This window comes from Phasianus colchicus, chromosome 10 (assembly GCF_987193195.1).
Source record: "Phasianus colchicus chromosome 10, bPhaCol1.hap1.1, whole genome shotgun sequence".
Taxonomy (NCBI): domain Eukaryota; kingdom Metazoa; phylum Chordata; class Aves; order Galliformes; family Phasianidae; genus Phasianus; species Phasianus colchicus.
This window is the reverse complement of record NC_143445.1, coordinates 13051691-13077878: the sequence shown is the minus strand read 5'-3', so window position 1 is coordinate 13077878 and position 26188 is coordinate 13051691. Positions and strand designations below refer to the sequence as shown.

At 37.8% G+C, this 26188-nt stretch overlaps 1 long non-coding RNA gene across 7 annotated transcripts in view; it reads left to right on the top strand.

The window, feature by feature from the left end:
* LOC116230821 (uncharacterized) overlaps positions 1–26188 on the top strand; it is a 183032-nt gene that overhangs the window by 126867 nt on the left and 29977 nt on the right. For 5 of the 7 annotated variants that reach the window (XR_016469642.1, XR_016469643.1, XR_016469641.1 and 2 more), the window contains 4 exons: positions 6014–6147; positions 17908–17963; positions 19780–19988; positions 21999–22094. This is a non-coding gene — a long non-coding RNA (uncharacterized LOC116230821). The remainder of the gene's footprint in view (positions 1–6013; positions 6148–17907; positions 17964–19779; positions 19989–21998; positions 22095–26188) is intronic. The other 2 variants (XR_016469645.1, XR_004167308.2) reach the window with 2 other exon arrangements.

Sequence of the window (26188 nt, the reverse complement as noted above, 5' to 3'; positions counted from 1 at the left end):
GCTCAGGCATTTGTTCCTCACGTTCAAGCATATTTAAATTACCTCTGTTAGCCGTGCCTTTTGGATAGAAGCCAAGAGCATGGAATAACTTTTTACTGTGGGACTCCACTTGGTGCATGATTGTATTTTCAGAGTGGTTTTTTTTTTTGTTGTTTTGTTTTTCTGGTGGCAAATGTAGAATATCTATGGGGAAAAGATCTGCTATTTAATGCAATTAAATTCTATTTGCCAAGCAATTCTTTTTGCGTGCCCTTGAAGAGATTGGGGAATTTTAAAGAGGATGTGGGCAATAAATGTATTCCCAGAAGCTGTTTGGAAAGGAGGAACAGACTCATCCATGCTGGAATTCAGGACAGCTTTATTGGTTGCAGGAAGGACTTGCTTACATCTTTCTTATATTTCTCAAAAATATTTACTGTTGGCCTGTGTCTGGAGAAGAATCTCTATCCCATTTATTCACATTTCCATGACAAAAAATATATTAATTTTATTCTGGAAGGCTGAACACCTGGTTATGGAATGTTGAGATCTGACAACAGTGAGTTGTAGTCAGATGCAACTCCGTGTCCCAGCCCTGTGACCCCCTGTGCTAGGAGCTGGGCCTCTGGGGAGGCAGGGATGCTCATAAGTAACTCAGCAGCTTTGTGCCTCCGTTTGCTCAGCTTCTGATTCAATTTCATGTAAGATTTCTGTAGAAGTCATTCTAAAATATTAATAAATTTTGCATCTTTCAAATTGAGTGATGTCTGTACCTGGATGGTAGTTTGCACCAGTATTTCTTTCCTGTTTCTCTTCATATCAAGATTTTTGTTTCTTTTAATATACATCATGTAGCATGAAAAGATAGTTTTCCTGTGGATTGATGATACCTCGTGGATTTAATTAAAATTACAATGATTGATGCTAGTTTATGATTTTGTTCCTCCTGACTAATCCATCCGTTGAATGGAATGGGAAAGTTCACAGCACATATAGACTCCTTTTCTTGCTCCCTCTGACTGTGTTTCATACTAAATATCTCTCTTATCTAGCCGTAAGAACTTCTTAAAGCTATTCATGCACTTGCAACTTATCTGATTGCCCAGTATCAATAATGGGGGAATTTGTGTCTCTAAAGGGCTTATAACTGCTGGGTACATACATAGTAAGAACAGAAATTTAAAGCTAAATGTGTATTGGAGCAGGAAGTGCAAGAGCAACATGCATTTACCCTGGGAGCTAATTGGATGGTTACTGCATAATTATAGTAATGAAGTTGTAGGTTTGCATTTGATAAATAACTACACAGTAACCTCTGTAAAGATTTAGGTAGCAGATAAGTTAACTTGTTGCCTCTGCTGAGTTTGCTAGGAAAAGGTCTAGGCAAAAACAAAGCAAACAATGTATTTATTACACATCTGTTTTTTGGGGGTCGGTATCTTGTATGTTATTTTTTCCTATGCTGTTTTATAACCATCATATTACTTGGTTTTTCTTACCTGAAAATAAGAGCCAAATGCCTTCGACTATATTTACCTTTGAAGTAATTAAAATGGAGTGTCTACTGACCATAGCAAAAAAGCAAGCATGCTCTGCATGAAAATGAGCAATGATAAGGAAGAAATTGTTATGCAAGAAAACAGTAAGAGAAGGAAAAAAAAGAGATTGCAGCTGCAGTTTCTTAACCGGAACCTTAGCAAACCTAATCAATTATTCTGAGCCATCTTTCACATAAATATGTGTTAGCTGCTATAGCTTGGAGATATTTGTTAAGAAGATTGTCAGATTTTTGTATAAAGGGTCAAAGCCATCATCTTCCATCCATGTTCCAGGAAGAAATAATTTACAGGAATTCCCAGCATTTTGGGAAGTTGCTTATTATACAAAAGATTTACATGCTGCTCACAATCATTCCCAGTTTTTGCATATTCTGGTGTGGATGGATGGCTGAAAATGGTGATGGGCAAATGTGTAGCTCCTAAACAAGCACAAAATAGAAAGAATTAGATAAAAGAACAGGGAACTCACCTGGAGCTAACTGAGAATATGTAAATAATTTGACTGAAATCCTAACTGATTTATTTATTCAACTGAGAAATGTCCTTCTGCTTTTCAGAAGTGTGCTCTACTGGTATGCAGATAAAAGCTTTCCAAATACGTAAGAGATCGGATCATCTAGGTCCAATCTTCAAATTACATAAATTGGTTTTGTGATAAGACAGCAGCTCAGTTTGTGCTCCTTGGGTTAGTGTAGTTGCCTTGTTAGCAGCTGTCCCACAGCGTGGGTTTGCCAGTTCAAGGCTGGAGGTGTATTTGACCACTCTAGACACAACTTGCTAAATACTTCTGTCCAGTTATAACACTCAGTAGTAATTGCACTCTTTAGAAACCCTCACGAACAAAACTGTATGCTGGAGTTTTGTAGAAGTGATATCATTAATTTATATCATGTAATATTCACGTATAGAGTTTCTTCAGCACTTGTTTTTGTCAAAAACACATGCAACTGTAAAATGAAGCTAATGAAAGGCCAAAAGAGTGGGTCTGCTTTCAGAATCACGGGATACATCTACTACTGTTTTCAGTTTTAAAAATTTGGTTTGTGTAGTAATTGCTTTATGAAGAAACTTAATTCAAATTATGCAAAAGCTTATAACTCATTTTCCCTGTACAGAGTAAATATGCATTAGACATGAGAACAGTTGCCATGATGAACTGTGTGTGCTTTCTGGGCAGTGCTTGGTAGGAAAGTGGGTTTTGCAGATTTCTTCTGAAGATGGAGTTGTCCAGATTCCAGTGAACCAAAATACAAACTTCAGAATTTATTTTGCAGTGCATTTATTTTCATTTTGGTGATGGTAACTGTTGATGTGTTGGTGACCTCTGTTAATCTCAGCAGTGACAATATGATTTTAGGAGCTGGGTTACAAGGCTGAGGTCTGGTTGCACAGACATTATTCTGGAAACTCTTTGATATGCAGTGAAAATTCCTGAGTTGCTGGTCTACATTCTATAATGCCAAACTCCATTTAATTTTTACTCAGTACTTCTGTTTATTGTCTTTTAATTTTTACTTTGGTGTTATTTCATAATAAAAAGTTCCTTTTAGAGCAGAGGCTGCTCTCAGATCCTAGACTTGCAGATTTTACGGAGAGCAGCATGCAGGTTCTTGTTGAACAATAGTGAAAATGCATAGCTAATAGTAGTGACTGTGTTGAAAAACAGTATTTTGGAGCTGAGAATTTACTCTATCAAACAATGTTTCTGTGCTCTTGCAGTTGCTGTGGTTTCCATGGAAATAAATAGGAGGTATTACTTCTGGAGTGACCTATGTAGGATTGGGCATTCCATAGGTTGTAGTACTGCATCAGTCTTCATTTGTATGTTGTCCTGGGAGTTTGAGTCTGTTAAAGTGCTGTTGGTAACAGGGAGGTGTTGGAAGTCCTGATGATTATTTAGGTTTAGAAATCACATATTGAGGAGCAGCACTGAACCTCTCTTAAGTCAGAAGCGAGACTGCAGTTGATTTTGATGGGCTCAGATTGGTCCCATAGGGCATTATGGTGATTTTCTGCATGCACACCACTTCTTGGATGACTTGCTTTTTGGGTCTCTGGAGACATAAAATATTCCCTAAATATCAAAACACCCCAGCAGAGGAAAATTAACCAATTCTGTTGACATTTCACTGGTCTTATTTGTATTTTAATGTAATTTCATAAATGATTTTGGCAATAAAGATGCTGGTATTCTTTTGAAACTTAATTAAAAATATAAGAAGCATTCTGTAATGCAGCAACAATTTTTACTCAATTCTCACACAAACCTTGATGTGCAGGTAAAGTGAACTTTCTTCACATTGAGTCTATCTTGAGGTGTAAATTAGATCCATAGAAGCTAAAGCTAAAAGAAAAGAGGTCCATAAAGGCTCCAGGGGAATCCTGTGCATGTTTCCATTCAGTTCAACATGTCTTGTGTAATGTGTCTTAAACATGCCTAAGATTATAGGCAAGACTAAGGACATGCTTCTCAGATCTTCACAGTTCAGCTTGGAGTAACTGTACAGAAGTCAATAGCCCATATCCTGCCACCAGGATTCTTAAATAGAACTTCCAGTGGGTTTTTATAAAGATTTTTGCTTAAAAGTCAGCAACACAGCATGATTCCAGGAAATTACAAGGCTGAAAGCAAAAATTGTAGCTGCTTTTTTTCTTTTCAGATTACCTGGTGTTGGGTTCTATACAATAAGATTATTTGGAGCAATTCAAATTGGTATGGCATCAGAACTGGATCTTGGAGGTTTTGCTAATGTTCCTAAGTTTCACTGACAGTAGAACTGAAATAACTTTGAGTTAACACAGATTTCAGGGCATGTGAGGGAAATATCCTCATGTTTCTTTCAAGAAAGTCTTCCTTAGTTTTTGTCAGCTTAGAGATAAGTCATATTGCTGCCAGAACAACCTTGACGTTCACTATGAATTACAACCCTCTTTTTTACTGCCTTAGCTGAAGAAGAAGTTATGTTGCTATGTACAGCTTACCAAGTGTTAACTCTGCTCACCAGCTCTGATACCTGTGGGCACAATTAGAAAATAGGAATGTTTTCTGAGGAGGACATCAGTGTTTCAATGGAGAAGGTCATTACCTGGGCTGTGAAATAGCACTGGGGGCAGGCTGTCTATTGGCAGTGGAATTGTGTTCTCCTGATTGTGTTATTGCACCTGTGCAGAAAACAACAGGATTGCTGCAGTGTAATGGTAGTGTAAGTGGAATCATGAGCAAAGACAGGAGTGTGGGCATATTTCTCACTTTTTCCTTGGCACTTCTCAGCTGCGTGTCCTGCTTGTGCCTGGCAGCAGCTACAGCAGAATGGCCACTCTTCTTACAGCTCAAGTTTCTCCAGATTATCTCATCTTTAATACAAACCAAGAAGTCCTTGCTTTAGAATGAGGGAGTTTACGCAGGGAGAGCAGAGCTCCTTCCTTTTATAGAAACATGCTACAATGGCAACCATGGTGTTGCATGAGGGCATTGGTGTCAAATGATGAGTGCAATGTATGTGGTAAGGAACAAGGACTCGGTGGCCAGGTCTAGCTGCATAAAAATAATTCATTTCTAGTGCGTAGAATATGCCACTTTCTCTTTCCTTTTAGACATTAGACCTAATCCTATATTTGTTAATTTAATAAACCATATTTTGAGGGGGTGCACTTCAGACATTTTTCTGCGTTCCGAACTTGAGATGTGTGGCTGAGGAGCTGAAGACCCCAGCTTGGAGTGCAAGTGGAGCAAGCGCGTGCCATTCCAAAGATGTGATTCTAAATCACCCTGCTGAACCTTCCAGCCCCTTTCCAATCTGTAGAAAATGAATGATGTACAGTTCTTGACTGTCACATTGGCTGCCCTAATTCGGTGAAGCATTTCTGCTCCCATGTGGAGGCACTCTTACTCCTCCAAACCATAATTGCACAGTTGTCCTGAATATTATTTATGTTCCCTTCACACTGCTGAGAGTCAGTAATACAAGCAGCGAGAGGGAGCCATCTTGTGGAAGACCGCTTTAATTATCTTCCAGTCTTAGTAGCCAGACAACTGAGAAACTTAATTCTGTAGCCTTTATTTTTGCAAAGAGAAACCTCTGTTACAAGTGAGTGTCCTATAACATTCACACAGATGTGTCAGCTTCTGCACAAAGATGCATTAAATGAGCAGGGAATTATATTGCTCCAACATTTGGCTGCTGGTACTTGATGTGTAGCAGCATAACATGTTCTGTCACCCAATCTTGAGATACAGTCAGAAGTTTCATCTCTTCTTTCCATATTGCTGCAGTGCACAATTTTCATATTAAATGTAAGTCTTGATTTGCTTTGCAGCAGACTGCAAATGAAGCTTCAGTGCCTCATCTTGGAAATGTGCAGTGGAAGTAGCATTGAAAATAATATTTTTCCCTTCATCATTACTGCTTTCAGTTGAATAAATGCACAATTCTTTGAAACTACAGCAAACATTAAAAAGCTGTTCTCATCTACAGGTTCCAGCCAGAGATATGCAAAAAGCTTGTAATGAAACTGCAAGCCAAGTGAAAACAGAGCAACAAGATATTGCATGTAGTAGAGAGTGGCTCCTGCTTCAAGTAGAAGAAAAAGAAGAGAGGGCAACCTCCTGGTAAGAACACGTGATGGGGGTTTGGAAAGGCCTGAGCTCTTGAAAAAGGGAAATGAAAGTAGTGCTTAATGTTCTGGCTTCTGCTCCTGATTTAAGGGAATGATCTGTAATTCTCATCCTCTGTCTGGGGTAAGGAAGAGTGGTGCCAGGTTACTGAAACATCCTGGAAGGGCAAGGGGAACCAGTGGATGTATTCAAGTTGGCTTCTAGCATGTTCTTGGTCATCTATCTAAGCATTCGTGCATCAATTAATGTGAGACTATCTGGTACCTTAAATACTGCAGTCAGTAGATGCTCTGAGTATATCCAAATTCCTTTTAATCAAAGTTGTAGAGGCCTTTCAGTGTGTTTGATTTCATTACCAGCCTTTGATTTAGCTGAGTTCTGTTAATAAAATAAGCCTTTTTTTTCTGCCTTATTTTATGGAGGATTCACAAGTCGTGGAAAGGTTTTGCTATGGGCAGAAATAAAATTTAAACTCAATATAATGTGATCTCTTGACAGATCAACAGTAAATATAAATTTAGATAAGTTTTTGCATTGAGAATGGCAGCATATTTTTACTTTTGCTGTAGAAATAGCTGTTGGGGTTTTGATTTGATTTGTTTTTTCCCATCAGTGAAATATGTGTAAGTATCTCAAGAATTGTATCTTTTTGAAGAAAGTTAGCCAAACTGTATGTTAGTGGAGCATGGGATCTGAAATAATCAATGAATAATTGTTGCAGAGCTGGCAAATCTGTAACAATGTGATAATGTTCACCTAAAAATGAAATTAGATATAACGTTGGCAGACTATTGCTCTTTTTTTTTTCCTCAAAAGAGATTAGCCAGTCAGTGGAATGAAACGTCTACCAAACAACAGAGCAAATGGAAAGGAGGGTCAAATATTTAGCAGCACTTTAGTCACTGGTCATCAGTCACTGTTCCAGGAAATAACATTCCATTCCACTAGATGGGATGCTGCTCTCTAAGAGTTACTCAGCAATGCTTAGGGACCCCTTGTAGCCTTGAGTAGGCCACAGATGTCCTCCAGGCGAGGACTGTTATTACTGGAAATTCCCCAACTCCGCTAGTTGTTTTCCTATGTAGAATGAGTCTTTCAGAATAGTCCAAAACAAAGGATAACACTACGTTGCACTCTGGCTTTTTATGATCTTTCATTAGGAGCTCAAAGTGCATGTTTGTTAAGCTGTAAATGTCATTACCTACTTCTCATGAATATTTCAGATTCGGAAATTTACAGGCTATTGTTCTCATCAGCAAACCACGTTGTTTTTGGATACCTCAGTGAAACAAATCTATTCTGAGCATAAAGTACTGTGTAGCCTGCTTTTGCTTTATGTTTTTATTTTTATTTTTTACTTGAACAGTCAAAGATGAAAAAGGCTGTAATGTTTGATTTAAATATTTGTTAGCCTCTGTCACATACAGATGCCATAATGTTTCCTTACTTTTTTTAGAAGTCAAGGTACCTGAACTTCTGGCAAGTGTTCATGTCTTAAAGATAACTTCTACCGTAGTGTATGTTTTCAGTTGTTGTACCAGTAGCTGGTCCAAGCAGAAATATAGCAAAGATGAGTGGAAAAGTTGTCTCTGCCTCACTTCCACACTCTGCAGTACAGAGCAAATAAGGTCCATCTCCCTTTGTTTTGCCAGGTTATAAGGGGGCTGCAACTCTGGTTCTGTGGCTATGGAGGCTCAGAAGGGCTTAAAAGAGGACTTACTGGGATGCCTGCTGCTTGGGCCAGTGCTAGACAGGCTGGGAAGGACCTGGGAGGATCCAGTTCTGGCTCTGAATACAAGTCTGACATTTGGCTGTGCAAGTCTTGTCCCTCAGGAAAGGCACTCAGGCACTGTTCAGTGATATAATGCAGTTCACAGATCTAAAACTGCTTTCAGTGAATGCCAAGAAAGTAAGAATGAGTCGTGATGAGCTCTCTGCATTATTCCAATGTGTATTATGGGTTTCTTCAAACTTGCGTATTGCTACCTGAGTGAATGCAGCTGTATGTCAAGGAAGGCTATAAAATGGTCTTGAAAGTTAGAAGAAGGAAAGGGAAAGTGCTGGCACACGGAAGATAACTTCAGATGCACAGCTTTAAATTTTCACAAAAGCAATCCAGAATAGAGTGGATCTCTCTTTCCAGGACTTATTCCATGTCCAGGGACAATTCACATTCTTCTGTCCTGAGGAAAGAGAAAGGGATGTAGAGAGGTGAGATAAAGAGGGGAAGAGAAAGAGAGGAGCTCAGCCCCAGGGAATAATTACAGCACCAAGGCATTATAAGTTGAAGACTTGCTCTCCATCCAAAGCTGGATAGAGCTGTGTGAGGTAGGAGAATATATGTATGGCACTCTCCTTTGGCTGTCTATCTTGGTCCTGATGCTTTCACTGGGTGGAAGAATAACAGATGCTTTCTTTCTGTTTGTGAATTGCTTTAACCTATTGCTGTCGTGGTGCAAAGCAGGACAAATCTTGTGAAGAGTCAATCCTTTATTGACTGGGGAGTAATTAACCATGTCTGGTATGCAGGGGTGTGCAATGCGGATCCTAAGAGCTGGAGAGATGTCAGATTTCATTTTGGGAGAGATGAAACCTTGCTGTGCCCCACCACAGATGCTGAATCTGGAGAAAGGGCTACAGAGCAGGTTCATCTGGTCCAGTGATGGTGGCATGAGCTGAACCAGGCAAATAGGGAGGGCAAGTGCTCAGTTTTCAATAATGCAGAATACACTGTTTGAGGGAGCATCTTCCAGTAATGTAAAATAAATTATAATCCAATGTTTCATTTTCTGTAGCATCTTAGTTGTATATTAAAAACAGTAAATTATCCTGATAGAGTGCAATATTCAAAGGTTTCAGCAGTCTTTTTGAATCTCCATTTCTAAGTGATACATGGGAATGATACATATCCTGCACAGTGGGTATTGTTATATGGTGAGATTCTCTGAGTATGAGTAGTTTATCACATGAAAAAAAAAAAAGAGTCCATCTTCTTTCTGCTTCCATCATAGTGTCTCTGTGCTTTGATTTTTATGAGTGGTATGTCATTTGGTAATTAGTATTCCTCAGCTTTCTGTAACATTTTTAATAATGGTGCCGTCTTCACCCTCTGATGACATTAGTAAATATGTTGATTTAATTTTTTATGCACCTGTCAAATTGACACATTGTAACCAGACAATGTGATAACCGTACAACAAACTATTATTTTTGTAAGGCTTTTGTTCTATACAGGGTGATGTAATTTCCTCAGGATAACTAGGGAAACAGATCATGAAGGCTCAGGGATGTTTGCATCATGTTACAAAGTTTCTCAGATGCCATCAGTTCACCATCTCACTGATTGGTATCTTAACCCTGTGGAAATGAATGGAAAAAAATGCTGGTGTTTTATGGACAAGATTCCTAGTCAGACGTCTAGCACAGAAATAATTTCAGAAATATCCAGGAGTTTTTCTGCATCATGCATATCACCCAGAATGCCGTGGTCTGTGTTCTGATGCTTAGAGCTACAAATTGCTGCTTCAAAGCTCCCTGTGCTCACATGTAGCCACTCTTATGAAGGGCACTTTGGGTTCCTCTGACAGACGTGTTTGAGAAGGATTGCTCAGCAGTGGCAGAGCACTCCTGTGTGTCTCCCCCTGGGCTTTTCTGGCATCCTTAGGAGCCCTCTAACATCACCAGGAAGGAAGCTGGAAATCTTTTTTTTTTCTTTATTTTTCCTTTTTTATAGATGTCTCTTTCTTTTGGATGTTTCCAGGTTGCTCCTGAAGAATAGTTATGGGAAGAAACTTCCCTACGTGGTGGGTGTTTTCTGAATATTTTTGGGGGGCAGTTTAAAAGAAGAAATGTTCCCATGTGTCTGTTCCCCTACTCCCTGCATCTGCTGAAGTTCTGCTGGCTGTTCTGTTGTCAATGTAACAAACAGGACTGCTGGAGACAATGTAGACACTCTCAACAAATGTTCTTCAGCCCAGTAGATCAGTGCTGCCTTTCTTTTGTGTGTAATTAACAAGGGAACTTGATTTGATTCCAGTGTTCCTCACTGCCTGCCTCTGTAGAAGTCCAACAACATGCTAAGGGGAAATAATACATGGGAATGATCTGTGTCGGCTCTGCTGAGTGTTTTTGTAGTCTACCACACCTTCAGTGAGGACAAGGTGTTGCCTGGAGTAGGCAATTATTGCATCTCTGGTGTTACAGAAAAGAGATTCTTTGGGCCAAAGTGACTTTGCAGTGCAGTTTTCTGACAGTCTTACAGCATCCTACAGCCCAGCAGTAATGTCTGCCAATAAAGAGTTCTGCATATAAGCCATGGTGAGATCGGGAACATCTTGCACTAATGATGGAGGTTTTAGGGAAGTTCTGTCAGCTTATGAGCTGTGGCAAACCTCAAGATGAGTTATTAGTATTTAAGGTGTACTATAAGAGCTTGGACACGCTCCTGTTTGTTTGTACATGCTTGCCAATTATCTGATGATTCTCCAGGTTGTCTAGCTATGAAGAAATCTATCTCAAACCTGGGGCAAGGCCATTACAGAGGATATCGGACAAACACCTCTGTTATTTATGCTGCCAAACAGATAGAGGTAATGAACATCCAATTTCTTAGCTCTTCTACTCTTGAGCTTGGAGCAAAGAATTTTTTTCCAAGGTGTCAGCTGTTAACCTGACTACTAAGTTGTTGTCATCACTGAAAGAAGAGAACATTGACAGGCACCTTTCTTTTGAAAGAGTCATCTATAGTGCTGTAGCTGTTAAGTGATTGCAGAATAGCTGCCTACCAGAGGGAAAATGCAAGTTAGGCAGCCTTCAGACCTTTGGTATGTGCTAATTATGATAGGAATTGTATGAATTTCATTTGTACTCATGTATTTATATATATATCATTAATTTGTTACAAAGAGGGGAAAAATCATTACTGTAGAGTCAAATTGCCTGTAAATGACTAAAGGAATATGTTAATGATCCTGCTCCAAATGAATAATTATAAAGCAGGTGCACTTGAGATGTGATCATTTAACTGACAGCAAGCAGCTTCTAATATCTTGAATATCCACTATAACAGTGATGTCATAGCTAGAAAAGATCATTGCTCACATTCTCCACTTAATACACAGGAGGACTGTGGGTGTAATTCCCATATAGAGCTGTTGCCCAGCTTATTTAAGGACTGGTTAGTTTACAAACAAATCAAGAATTCACTGTATTGCTTTTAACACAATATATTTCCAGTAAAATGTCATATTGTCTCAAACAGAAAATAAACTTTGATAGCAGAAGGCATTAGCACATCAAATTGACTTTACAGTTTAAATAAATTTGGCCTCAAGTGTCCCGGTTAAATAGAGCTGTGAATTCTGTTTCACCTGCTTTGCTATTCACATGAAGCTAAACTTCTCTTGTCTTGTGTTTTAAAGGTGCATGTTAATTCTCTCAGAAGTTGATGCTTCCAAGAGGCAGCGTGTGTGCTGAGCAGTGTGTGAAGTGTCACCTGCCTGTCTCATTATGAAAAGATCTGACTCTTTAAAGGCGGTCTTTTATTGGGCTTAGGTCCTGCTTCATTTTACATAGCTGTGCAATGTGTTAAGCTTTACAGCTTTCATTGCGGTCAAGATCAGATTTTAAGTGTCTACTGTTCCAAAATATACTCTGCTTTGAATGTGCATGAGTTCACGGAGGGCAGCAGTGTGCTGCCTAGGGGTTATCTCCATTATAATAGTGATGAAACTAGAGCAGTAGCTAAATATAGAATCATTTTTCTGCATCTATTTCATGTGTTGTCATGTAATTACACGTAGATGAAGAATTAAATGTCTAAGCTGCAGTGAGGTTTGCAAGAAAAACCTACAGAATTTCTAATGTAAAGAGGAGTTGCTTCCGGATATGCTTAGCATTGTCTACCTTGAATGCTACCACCTTATTTAGAATAGTAGTATTTTATGATACAGGTTATTTTAGCAGCAAGAGTCTGTACTAGGAGGAGGGAACTCTTCTGAAGATATTGATTCCAAAGCATAATAAAACAGGTGCACCTTAATAGGTCTACCAGGAAAGTTTTAGCTGTTAGCATCTTTTAAATGCTTCTGCTGTGAAACTCTGTTTTCATAACAAGGTTGGTGAGTATTAAACCTGTGATAGTTCTTTCTGGGATTACAATAATTTACAAAAACAATAAAAACCTGCTAAAAACCATTTATGTATTTATAAATGTTGTAATCCAGGGGTCCCACTGACATTTGTGGTGAAAGATATGCCTAAGGGCACATAACCCTGCTTGTACATTGCCAGGACTGCAATCTGGTTTATGACAAAACAGATTCATTTATCTCCAAATAAATAAATTACTTTTGTGAACATTTAGAAACATTTGCATAATTAGGCTGTAAGATCTTAGCAGTCTTTTTCATAATAATTAAACTAATCTAATCTTGGACAGGGTAAACAGACTTACCAGGCTGAGAGCAGCCTTCAGGCAAGGAACTTACTACATTCTACAGGAACTGTAAGGCTGATGATGTTTGTTAATTATGCAGAGCTTTTACTCCTTAGTAATAGCAGTGTTTGTATTGCCTGAAGCTTAGATAGCTACTCCCAGGCACATAAAATTAGACTCTGTTGTGTTGGTTTTTTTTTTGTCATTCTTTAAAAAAAATAACAAAACAAAAACACAAAACAAAGAAGATACTTCAGGATGATTATACGCTTGCAACACAGATGTATTAACCTTAGAGTGCTGGATCTTAGATCTGCATACAATTGACTCACACTTCAGTCATGTGGTCTTGATTATCTTTGGATCTGGAGTCTTTCATGCCATATAGAGCTACAGAGTTGTAAGGCTTGGTAAAAGAATAGCAAAAGGCTCCATTTTGTTTTCTGGAGACTTCAGGATGAAAAGATTAAGGATATCAAGTGGAACTTGTCCAAGAAAGTCCTCAGTCAAGCAGTTGATCAAAGCTTGTTTCCATAAATAAAAACATGAAGACTAGAAACAGCATCTGAGAAATTCTGAAAATACTTTGTAAAGAATCTGTCGTCTTTGTCTAGTTCTGTGAGAGTCTTCTGTCCATGGAGGCTTCAAATGACAAGTTTATTCAAGAAGAGGGATGTTCAGACCCTACATAGACAATTTTATTTCTGAATATTATTTTCCCATATGTAGGTTATGCAAAAAAAATCTCCCAATACTTTCTTCTGCTTTGTTTCACTTAGAACACCTCTGTAAATTCAAATTGATTTGATCAGTCCCTTAAAAATCTGATTTATTAATTAATTTATTTATTTTTCTCAGAACTCACGTACAGCCTCACAGTGCATTTCCTCTTTTCAGTAAGGATTTAATTACGTCTACATGGCAACAGGGATGTCTGACTCCAGCAAAATAGACAGTTAAACCATATGAAAGTGGTATAACTTGAAGGTATCAAGGGCTGGATTTTATTAACCCCAGAAAGTAGCTCAATTTATGAATTTCTTCTGTTAATATCAAGGAGATTGTCTAGCAGCACTTGCTCAGTGAACAAACTTCTCAGAATCTAGCTCTTTAAGTTGCATCGGCATTTTCTCATGAAGTGGTTGCATGCAAGTCTGAACCATCAATCTTTTAAGACCCCATGGTCTGGAAGATCTATAACAGGGACTTGTATAGATCAGGGGTTTGGTGACCCCAGAAGCCTGTGTATCCCTCCCCAGAGCTCTTTTCCTCCTCTATTTGCAGTGTATAGCTGTACTCTAATCGTTTGCCAGGCACATTTAGGGTAGAGTAATTGCCAAGTTTGTAATTCAGCATCTGTAAGGTGGACTAATGGAGTTAATTATGGCAACTTCACTGTTTCTTTTCCATGGCACAGACTCCCATGGCTTCACTGCTAAGCCCTTGGACCAGAGGCAACTGGAAGAGGCTGGAGGAGCCAATAGAGTGCAAGTCTCTCATCATGGCAGAAAATCTAGGAGGAGTAACATTCCTTATGCTTGTACCATAGAACACAGACTTTAGATTATATTGTGGAAAAATGTGGATTACATGTAATATTTGGGGTTAGTTAATAGTCTTTGACAGTGTTGAGACAGTTTACAGCTTTAATAGAAAATTATTTTTCATCAATTTAGCTTTACTACATGCATTGCTGTTTTAATTTTTACACCACTGTTTCACATGTTACTGTGTACCATATTCTAGTGTGCATTTGCAGTATAATGTGCCTTCATACACATCACTTAGCAACAGAGACAAATGAGATTCTCATTTTTTGCCCTCCTCAAATTATGAGGAGGATGTATACTGGACTGTTTTATTTATTTATTTATTTATTTCCCTCCAGTGGGGATCAAATAAATCTGGGTCCATTCCTTCTGCTCAATAGATCTTTTTGGTTTTTAAGTCAAGTATCTTTTTTTCCCCCTTTGTCTTTTCAGATAAAAGAGAGGACAGTAGATAAACTGTTACTCTGAGTCAAGGTTAGTTCTTGGGTGCTGTCTAGGTAGGTCTGGTTATGGGCTGTTCCTCTTTCTGGGCAGAATGTGAGGTTTGGGATAAACTTCCCCATCAAACACGTCTTGACTTCTATTCGCAGAATGACATTGCATGTTGAGAACATCAGTTGCATTCCAAGATGGGTTTGAGTACGTGTGTGTAATTGCAGATAATTAGAAGAACAAGTTATTTATAATCACGAGTTTGGGAGCAATACAGATATTTGTATTATTTGATCATTTGCAAAATGTGGCACAGGCAATAGCTTGTGTTATTGTATTTATATCTGTAGCTTATTCTGTTTCCTAGCTCTGCCTTGATGTTAAAATGTCAGTTGGGTGAAATCATTTCAACTACTCAGGGTTCAAGACCTGAAGTACTGAATATTTTTGTTAGCTCATTGTCAACAATCACTCGTGATTAAAGTGTTCTAAATTTGTTTACCCTGTGAACTCTTTGAAAAAGGTGTTTTAGGAAAACTTGGTATATGCCAGGTATTGTTCTTTTATGAGTTTGAGGGGGGAAAAGAATAAAAAATGCCAGCTTTCTCATTTCCAGCACTTCAAAGAATATTTACTAAAGATATGCTGACTGAATTTCATTATAATTTTGTGAGTGATTTATCTTGGCTGGTCCAGAATGTAAACTTTCTAAACATTGTAAATTAATCATTTTTATGGGTGAAAAGTGCTTACTAATCTGCATGAAAACAGTAACCCAATTCCAAACAAGCAATGCTTTTATATTGGTAGCGTTACAGACAGGGAGCACTGATAACTTGATAGTACTGAGAGATTTTCAAAGGTAACTAAATAACAAGAGTACAAGTAGCATACATGATCTTAAATTACTTAGATTATTCTGAAACGTTGAGGTAGTTGAATTATCTTCCAATTTCTACGCTGAAATCTTTATAGATTATGAGGATTAAGTCTTGGTCTCTCTTGCTTTTAAAAATCACTATTATCAGTCAGACTTTTGTTCTTGGATTGTATTATGGATTGAAAATTCTCATGCTTTCATGTTTGCTCTAAAAGAAGTTTTACTTCAAGTTATAAGCTAGGGATCACTTCAAAGTAACTCCATCAAAAACAGTTGAATAAAACTTTTAAGAGAGAGAGAAAAAAAACAACAACAACAAAACCCAATGGATGCAGATCTAAGAGACTGACACACTTATTGCTCTCTGTGCTGTTTTTGTTGAAATGCTAAAAGATACCATCAGCTCTTAGAAATCTTGGGAACACCAAAGATCACAATATTGACCATAATGACTTCAAGGAAGAGATGAGTGGGTTGGATGCAAGAATACTCAATGGAGAAGACTAGAATCACTTGACTAGAATCTAAAGAAAATAAAGTTGCATGGTTATCACCTGTAGGTAGCTGCATATTATTTTTACTGGAGGTCATGAGCAGTGGCTATTTGAATTCTTCGATTGCTGATGAGTTCTTTATCAATCAGTTTAAGATAGTTTGAAGAAACTCTGTTTAGAAGATGTGGAAGAATGTGGAGAGAGTCCCCAGCTACTCCTGAGTAAAGAAGAAATGTTTGTCGGCAATTCAGTAACTCTGGAAAAAAATTGAGAGAGAGAGAGAGAGAGTGTACAGGAAACTGATCTTTATAGTACTACTATATATATGTAATACTGTGTATTATCATTTATACTACGTACTGCAAACTGATTTTTTTGTGATCCTTGATGTCCTTGTCAAGATTTATATCAGTGGGCAGGTAGTAAATATGTCTGCTGTATATGCAGTGGAGGTAAGATTTTTGGGAAGTTGGTCCAAGTGAAAGGATAAGAAGAGACCTGGCAGTTCCTTAAGACAGTTCTACGAAGGGCACTGGAAATTTTTGCATTGAAGAGGAAAGATAGGAAGTACAGTAAGAGCCTGAGTTAGATAAATCAAGAGCTCTTCACGTACTTCAAACATGAAAAGGAAGATCACTCAAAGTGGAAACTAGGTTAGCTTGCTAAGGCCAGCTGCAAGTATATAAATCAGAAGTTAAAGTTATTGAGAGAGAGGAAAGGCTATTGGAGGGTGAGAGTGGAAGGATTTGAGTGTTTTATGTCTTTTGTGTCAGATTTCAATTAAAAGGTCAATTGCCATAAAGCAGCTAATATCAGCACCAGCAGGAAAGAGAAAGAAAACAGGTTATATAGTAAATGCAATATTCAAATGCCTTCAAATCAACTGGGCAGGTGAACTTTTTCCTGGTTTGTCATGTGCTGGTTGATTTAAAAAAATAAAAATAAAAATCTCATAGTCTGTAACAGATAGTTATAGGAAGTTCTGAAGCAAATTACCTAGATGTGAGAAAATTAAATGGTACTGATTATGTACAAAGAGTGGGAAAGGTGAAGAATTTATAGACTTTATAATTTAGAAAATTCAGTTTTATTTCAATTACTGAAAAGGCACTTGAATATATAAATTTGTGTCATTTAATTGCCACAAAACTGAGAGTTGGGGAACTCATTTCCAATGAAGAATGAGGCACTGGGTTTACAAATATTTGTAAACTACCAGGAGAGCACTGGTGAGGTAAGAGTTTTGCAGGAAATGATATGATGGTCACGGTGAACCACAGTTTGGAAGCAAATGGAATAAATAAATGACTAACGTTTCTTTCTTACCTGCTTTACCATGTACAGCGTCTCCCCTCTTACTGTGCAAAATGTCCCCCAAGCAGATTCAGATTTCTTGCATATACAAACTAATGACCAAGAAAAACAGAAAATTAATGACAAGTTTAATGCTCCAATATCCAGGCAGAAACCTTTTCTCCAGAAGGGTGTGCCTTGGAACGATGGATGTATGACATTTGAAGTATGTGAGGGACTGTGTCCTGTAAATAATTCAGCTTATAAAGCATTCATTAGATAAAATCCTAACTTTAAGATGGTTCTAACTAGTGTAAGAGAAACATACCTTTTTCTTTTTAAAAGTAAATCCTCAAGACCTTAATTACCTATTAGACAGAGCAGAGTTAATCAAAGAGATTTTAAAAGAAAAAAGGGGTAGAGAAAAAAGAAGCAGAGATAATATTCTATCCTAGATAATGCTGATGCTCTTGGAGGATGGGATAGGGAAAATATTAATTAGTGAAAATCTGTGGACTGGATCCACCTGATCTAACAAATCGTTACCTGGCCTAGACTTATTTTTCTTTGTCTTAAACTTCAGATCAGTGGGAGTAAGGCTTTGTCAGCAGGTCGAATCAGACACAGGCAGAGGTAGAGTACTGTAAGTTATACAGTTATGTCTTCCAGGAGAGGCAGGAATGAGCTGGATCCCTCTTCATTTGGAATGAAGTGGCTACACTGAGGTAATGAAATATTTAGATAATACTCTTCTGTGCTTTAGACCCATTTTCCTAAACTGTGTATTCTTTGGCAAAGAGCTAAAACTTTTCTTTTGAAAGAGCCATTTCTTGTCTCCCCAGATTTACTGACAGGCTGTGAGAGGGGTGAACTATTTGGAATGCTGAGCCTCCCTTGGTCTCCTGACCAGAATCAGGATCATCCCAGAGAGCAGCTTTGGGTTGGGTCATGAGAGGATAACCCATATGATCCTGATAAAGGGAATGAGACAAACAGGTCTAGTTCTTGAAAATATTGTGGTTATGAAAATGGGTTTCTGGGAAGGGCAGCTGACCACAGACTGAAATTGCTTGGATGACAGAGTCGTAAAAAGGATGTTTGACGCAGAATTTCTTTTGGGGAAGAAGTCTGCTGTATCTTTCACATGACCATAGTCTACTATGAACATGTCATCTGTTAAAATGGTTATTCCAGACTCTCTGGGAACAAAGAGGACTCTTACTGCTTCTAAAGTCTCCAAGAGTGAACTGTAGGCAGTCTTGCACTAGCCACGTGCTCCTGCTGTCCACAAAAGAAAGAAAATGCTGCTCAGAGTCTAACACTGTGCTGATCTATGTCTTTCAAACAGCCTAAAAGCCTGTGAATTGTCCTTGTCTGTACTTGGCTAAAGCAGGTATTTTTTACTTGATACCACATGCTGTTTCTGCCTCAGCATCTCTCTACATTTATCAATGTGATCTTGAGCCCCAGTTCCTTCTGTGTTATCTCAGTCTTCCTTTTCTGTGCTAAGCAGACAAGGAGGATCCTGTTTGGTGTGGATTCTGCTCCCATTTCATTAAATTTTTGCTGCCTCCTTCAGTGGCCCTGAACTGCTGGGTAGCAGGGAGCTTAAGGCCGTGTGATGACATTGCACCAGTCCCAGCCCAGGCTTGATATCAGTGAGCAGCTGTGGCCAGTCCTCTTGGGTTCATGCTTGAGTTCAGATGCTGGAGCTTTTTAAGTAGTTCAGAATTTTTTAAAAATGGTCATTTTTAGGAGCTACAACTCCAGTGTGCACAATGGAAGACAAGCAGTAGCAGTCTGCAGCTCAACTTCTTAGCTTGAGGGAAATGGAACTGCTTCAGAGGCTGGATATGTTGCCTTTGTTACTGTTGTCACGTCACCTGCTGCTTGCTACTTTATTGCAGCAAAGAGATTTCTTTCCAATGAATGAATTTGAATGTTCTCCGTTAATTCTGCAGTAGAAGGTCACTTTCAGGAGGATTTAATTTTCTACTTCCTGGTAATTTTCTAGAATTATACATTGTTTCTCAAGATCTATTTTTTGATCTGGATTTTTTTAACAAAGAGTACATTTTAGGAACACAACATCCATTTATCCCAGCCATGAACAAGCGAAGTAATTTGGACATCTTGTCTACTATCTCCAAAGCACTAGTTACTCACCACAGACAGTTCAATTTCTCTATTGTGCTTAATGTACAATTAGTATCTCAGATAATTAGTCTCCCCTTGGAAGGAAGGGTCATGTGCTTCACACCACACAGCATGTAGGCAGAAAGGCAACTGCAAGGGAAACTCATGGTATCCCTGAGCTGGCAAATTTCTGGATCCTTCAGTTTTCATACAGAGCCTCTCATCACTTATTTGTTGTGGATTACTTCAGAGAACATTTTTTCATCCCCTGGGTTCTGTGAAAACCCTGTTAAAATTTCCTTTCTTTTCTGTACTGTCTTGTATGTTTTATGCAATACGTAAAATCTTGCACCTTCTCTGAAAGGGATGTATGTTCAGTGTATGGTCTCTCATCATATCTCTCAGGCTTGCTGAAAAAAACTTTCTCAGCATTGCTCACCAGTCCCTTCAACAGTCAGCAAGACTCGTGCTTGGAGGTACTTGGACAGAATTGCCTGAACTGAAGTGGCTTTGGATACAGTGGCCACTACTAGTATAAAAAATTACATTGTGAGAAATCAGAGATTCAAGCAGAATGGGAGGACTGTTTCTGTAAAGTAGCCACATTTTAAAAGGTAGGTAATGGCTCTAATATTTTGTATGATATCTAATTATGTAAGTTATGTAAATAAGTCTTCCAATTTCTACCCACTGTCCCACTGCATAGTTATTTTGGGATCTGTCTTGAGCTACTGTACAGAGACTTAACATTCCTACATCTCTATCCTCCTTTCTCCCCCCCACCCCCCCACCCCCCCCAAAAAAAAGGAAAAAAGCTAATAAATGATAGAATCACATTACAAACTGTTCACTCTATGGATGGGATACTGGTGGGTCAGGCTGTGGGCTTTTTTGTTCTGTTGCTGTTGTTTCAAAGCATTTGTCCCTGTGGATAAGACAGATGAATGTTTGCATTTACTTATGTTCTGGGATCTTGGAAGAGTTCAGCCCTAGTCTCTTATACTGTTCTTATGGGAAAAGCAAAACTACATTCCTGGCTTGACGACAGTGCAGTTTCCAAATGTTACCATGGTGATCACCTATGTAACATCACTACCACTTTTCACAACATCTCAATTTAAGATTCAAGTTGAATATTTCCATGATTATGGGAGGGTAATTATTTCATTACTCAAGGGAAGAAGATTTAGGAGGTAAATAGCTCTTCATTAGTTCTTAAATGATTTCCCTAGCCTTTTTAGGCCACAGAAATGCCAAATATTAAAGTGACAAAAACAGACGGTCAAATTCTTACCTCTGTTTTCATCTTGAAAACATCTAAGCCCCATCTGAGCAGCCAAGATAGTCAGAATATCTCTAGCCATTAAATACTCTTTAAACTTGGAGACTTTTGGTGTAGATCTGTTTTCAAAGATGCTCAGTTTTTCAAAGGTGCAATCAAGTTGGAATCAGGAAAAGTTGCAGTTTGGATCACTGACAACCTGAGGTAACTCTGATTTAAATAGCATACAAACAAGGCCATGGGAAGAAAGTATCCAAAGTTCAGACCCACGGCTCTACAATTTCCTCCTTTCTTTGACTGCAGATGTCTTTCATGGTTAAAGCACGTCAGAGACCATTTTCTGCTTTCCTTTTCCTAATGTATTTTTCTTCACAAGCTAAGGGAACCAATAACTGAGTACAGAGGGAGCTGTCAATACCTTGTGCCATTGGTGGCAATCTGTTACATACTTTGCAGAGTTTATGTGCACATTTTAATTGAAGAAAACCATCTATTTCTAATTAGGAGTGAGAATAAGCAAACAAATAAATGATATGATAAATTCAACTGGGAGTTTAAAAAAAAAAAGTTAAACTTTTTTTGTTTACTGTGAAGGGACTGTTTTCTAATTAAATCAGAGGCCTTTCAGATAACTTAATTGCTTAAAAACTAATAATTGCCACAACAGAATAAGCGCATACAACAGAAAGAAAATAATTATATTGTATCACTGTTAATAATTTGTTCCTTCATGTTATAGAATATGCTATTCTTGGGAGCCTTTCATCAGAGGAAAAAGCTTGCATAGACCTTTTGAATCATAGTGTTAGTTAGGAACTGAGGGAGAAATGATTCATGATTTCTTATGTCCGCATTTTTATGTTTTCCAGTGAAAATAAATGAGTAGATTTACATAATCACAATAAAACATTTCAAGAATAGTGGTGTAAATTTTTTTAGATTATACCACCAGGCCGCCAAGGTTTCAGGACACTACTAATATGTCTAGACAAGCAGCTGTTTGTGATATTTTGGCTGACTGTCATTGTGTTCCCTCATTTTTTTTTTTTTATGGGCTGGGGTTCAGCAATGATGCAACTCAGTAATCAAGTGATTGGAGATATAACAGTCATAAAAATACTGCAGCGTTATGCTAAATCAGACTGAGGTAGAACATGGAAAATCAACACGTTTCTATTTTGTATGCTATTTCTCAGGGATATCTGCCAGAGAATAAGAAAGACTAGGGCAGTGGTAGAAAGAACTGGCAAATGTTTCTCTTGTTTTTTTCAGAAAAACCCCATTTATGGGAAAACATTTTTCAAGAATGTACTAATGTTGTTGATGCTTCCTTATTTGAAAGGTGAAAATGCGTATCATGAGACCCATGTGTACTTCAGGACACTCTCCTGGAAACCTCCAGTTCCTGTTCTACCTTGTTCAAACTAGGAGCTTTCATGTGAGTGTCTTGGATGTTATACAGACAGTTCTCAATAACTCTTGTTGAGTTGTGCATTTTATATAGTTATAACTTGTCTGCTTTCTTGGAGAGACAGGAACATGGCCAGCATCAGCCTCTTAAAGCTGTGTTGGCTTTATGAAGTTGTAAGATGAATTTGAAGGATTCCTTAAAGTCAAGGACATGACCAGCCCTGAGCAGCTCTCTGAGGAGCAATGGATCTGCACAGGGTGCTGCTGTTGTGTCCTGTTCGAGAACCACCTGTGGAGTTCCCAGTCATTTCTGCTCTTGATGGTGTCAGGAATTGCTTAGGGTTTTGGTGCTTCTTCTAAGACAAAAGAGTAGTGCTAACTGGAACTTTAAAACTGTTAGCAAAGAGGAGAGAGCTATTAGTGTAACAAGGCACTAAAGTCTTTTTACTCAGTTTTCCAAGAAAAAATCTGCAGAGTTAGAAAATCACATTTTACAAACTTATTTTTCTTTGGCTAAAAGCATCAAAACAGTTATTCAGAATCACATTCTGATTCCTCCTAAATGTTTACATATGCTTTTACTGATTACCATGCAATGGTTAAAAATAGTAGCAAGATACAATATAGGTTACTGTGCTAAAATACTACTAGAGATCAGTTCTAAATTAGGAAATCTTATGTAAGATATGTGCATATATGTATATATGTGTGCAGATTGAAACTCACTGTGATGTGCATGTATATGCAATAGCGTACATCTTTTCTGTCAAGCGTGTACAAGTAATGGAAACTTTAAAGTGTCTACCATCTCTGTCAGCTGTGATTCATTGTTGGCTAGCATGACAATTTCATTACAAGATTTTCAAGCATGTCAGAAATAGTTCTCTGGTAGAAACTGCAATAGGCATTAAAAAAAAAAAAAAAGCAACAACCCACAGTGCACCTGGGACAGAGAGGCAATACCTGGTAGGAGGGGGTTATAGTTCATTTGAGGCACCCATTAAACTGAGTATTTTTTGTTTTCACTTCAGTGTGAAATAGAATTTTGGCTGTTTATGCTGTTTTTGTTCTGTAGAAGAATGATTTAATACACTGCCAGGGGTTCAAACTGAACGAGGTATGATGGCTAAAATTAAAGAAAGAAAATGAGAAAATAGTTGTTCTTGTCTTTGAGCTGCCCACATCTTAATCTGCCTTGGGTTCAGTCAAGGAACCAATTTGGAGACAATTCACCAAATGATTACTCTCATGGGTAGTACTCAAAGATAAGGAGAGAGATTAAACTTTATTTGGCACAGTATTTCTTTTTTAAATGATTCTTACTTTGACTTTCTATGATAAAAATGTCAGTATTGAGATAGCAGTGAAATCTCACCATTATCTTCACATGAGAACAAAGTTTGTATTAGTTTGTTAGTGCCTGGCTTCCTACGTAGTCTTCATACTTCTCTATGGCATGAGTTTTCTTCGTGAGTGACCACGCAGACAGGCCAATATCTCCATTATATTTTATATTGTGTGCTTTCCTATCACATTTTATACCATCCTTTTCATTATGGGATGTGAAACTGATTATTCCATTTTATGTTCCAGGACTAATTACTGCTTCATACAGAAAAGAAATCATGACATCCAGTTAGTCTGGTTTGCAATCCATAAGAATTCACAATATTCATAAAGTATTTTAAATAACACTTTTCATTCTTTATCAAATATAAAATCGTTAATGTTCAATTGCTAAGATATTAATATATTCTGTCCTTTTCAGAGTTTCCAGACTTTTGCAAAATTTATTCACTTAGTTCTAAACAAAATCTTCTTTGTGTGCCCATAATATCATTGTGAGATCATAAAAGTTGTACTGATACCTTAGAAGTTTGCCTGACTTTGCTCCTTTTGTACTTTGTCTGCCTGGTCTGAGTCTACGTGAAACATTTCTGTAAGATGACAAGATTTAAAAATCTGTGCATTATTGAGATTTATATGATATGAAAACAAAGCGTGTTTTTTTCTCTCTTATAGTAAATGTAATCACAGATTTTGTAGACACGTTTTGCTGCTTTTTATTTGATTAGGTTCCCCTGTGTATAGGTGATAATTAATGGCACAATAGACAAATGTGACAAAATGAAATCTTTCCTTATTTCTGATCCCTGGTATATTTTGCTGTTAGTCGATCTGAACGTCCATGTGTTAGTCTGGTGGCTTCTGGACAGTCAAAAAAGCTCTTATGAAGAAGGTGAAGGAGATGGCTCCCCATGGCTTTTTTTTTTTTTTTTTGGAAGTGCAAAAGGGCACCAAAGTCTTCTGCATGTGAAGACACAAACTGCACACTTCTGCTTCTTCCTCCACGACAGAGGTTGCTTTAGGAGTGCTCTGTAGTGAAAGTTAAAATGAGAATGTGTGCTGCCTGACAAACACTGCTGAATAGGAGCTTTGCTGCTCGTTTACTTTTTTTTGGTTGACCTTCATCATTTTCAAAACTAATAGGATTAAAGCACTATTTAAAATATTTAAATGTTCTTCAATTTTAAAGCACATGCTGGTATCTCAGCAATTAGATGCAAATTCTCCTCAGTGTTACAACAGAAGGACACTTACTCAGAAGTACAGTTTTAATAATTAAAAATCATAAAAACCCTTAAGTAGTGTAATAAAACTGTATTAAGTGATATTTGGAAGATCTGTGTTAAAAGCTCTAGGAGAGAAATGGTGATTTTTAACTTCTCTGTCACTTAAGTATTTTTAAAACTTTTCACATAATTTTCCAGTCACATAAAAATGTATGCTTTCATAGTGCACAAAATATGATGGTACTGGAAAAGATTTCTGCGATCTCAGAGTTGTTTAAAACTGGAATATATTACATATATAAGAAATCTGCAGTATATCTCATGTAGAATAGAAATTTTGTGTGTTTTCGTGAACTATAAATTTAGAAGGGTAGGTGCTCTGGGTAGGAGCTGTAAAACACACAGCTGTAGCACCACCAGGCTTGTTTATTAAGTGTAGTGAAGGAGAACACAGCACAAACATGAAAATCCACTAACTGGTGTGTTTCCTTTCACTACTCTATCTGTACCTTCATGTTTTTTATTCTTTGGGGTTATGTAGACCTGTCTTTATATTTTAGGAAGCAGATTGGGTCTTGTATGCTGAGGGAACCCAAAGGAAGCATCTTCATGCTCAGTTGTGTTACTGCTGCCATGTAGTCTGTCTGAGACTGAAGGTGCACCTCAGCAGCTTTGGTAAGGCAAACAGGCAGTGGGCAGAATATGATAGGTTTGCCTGTAGGAAATTCCCCTTAGTGAATGTTTAAGGGAAAAGGACAAAGAAAATCATTTTTCAGGAAAAAAAAAAAAATGGGACAACTTTAAAATATTTTTTTTTTTCAATTCAATATGGGTTTTTTCTCTAAATAAATACTTAATCAAGATCATTAGATTTCAATATGGGTTTTTTCTCTAAATAAATACTTAATCAAGATCATTAGATTAAGTCAAAAGCCCAACTTCCCATCAAAACAGTTTGAAGGTAAATTTGTAACAGGCCTTCTGATGCTGGCACCACATTAATGACCTTGTGTGTTTTTCCCTTGAGTAGTTGTTGTCATTGAAACAACTTAGATCTTTTTGTTCCCTTGAAGAAGAAATGCTCCAGTGTGAGTGGTGTTCTCTTCTCAGCTGATGTCAGTTTGGTACTTTTACCAACTGCTCTGATATTCTTGCCTGGGATTTTCTGTGGGAAAACACATGCCTGTATGCCATGAAACTACATGGGGAACATTACACAGTCTCCACCACAGTTAATTTGCAGAGCTGAATGCCCTCTGTAGCCCTCAGAGTTTTTACTTCACTTTTAGTAAATTTTTGAAGAAAGATTCTGAAACTCAAAAATGGATCATGAGTACAGAGTGTTTTATGAAGCTCAAAGAACTCTATTTTCTATTAGCTGATAGATCAGCAAAGCACTAATAGGTTGGTTGATTTGTAGGAAATTATACTTCTGTTGAGATTAGTATGTTTGCTATTCTGTCGTTAGAAAATAAACAATTAAGATGTAGGCTGAAAGGTCTGGGGAATTAGTTCTGTAAGCGATTAATTAGCTTGTTTGCTCCAGTTT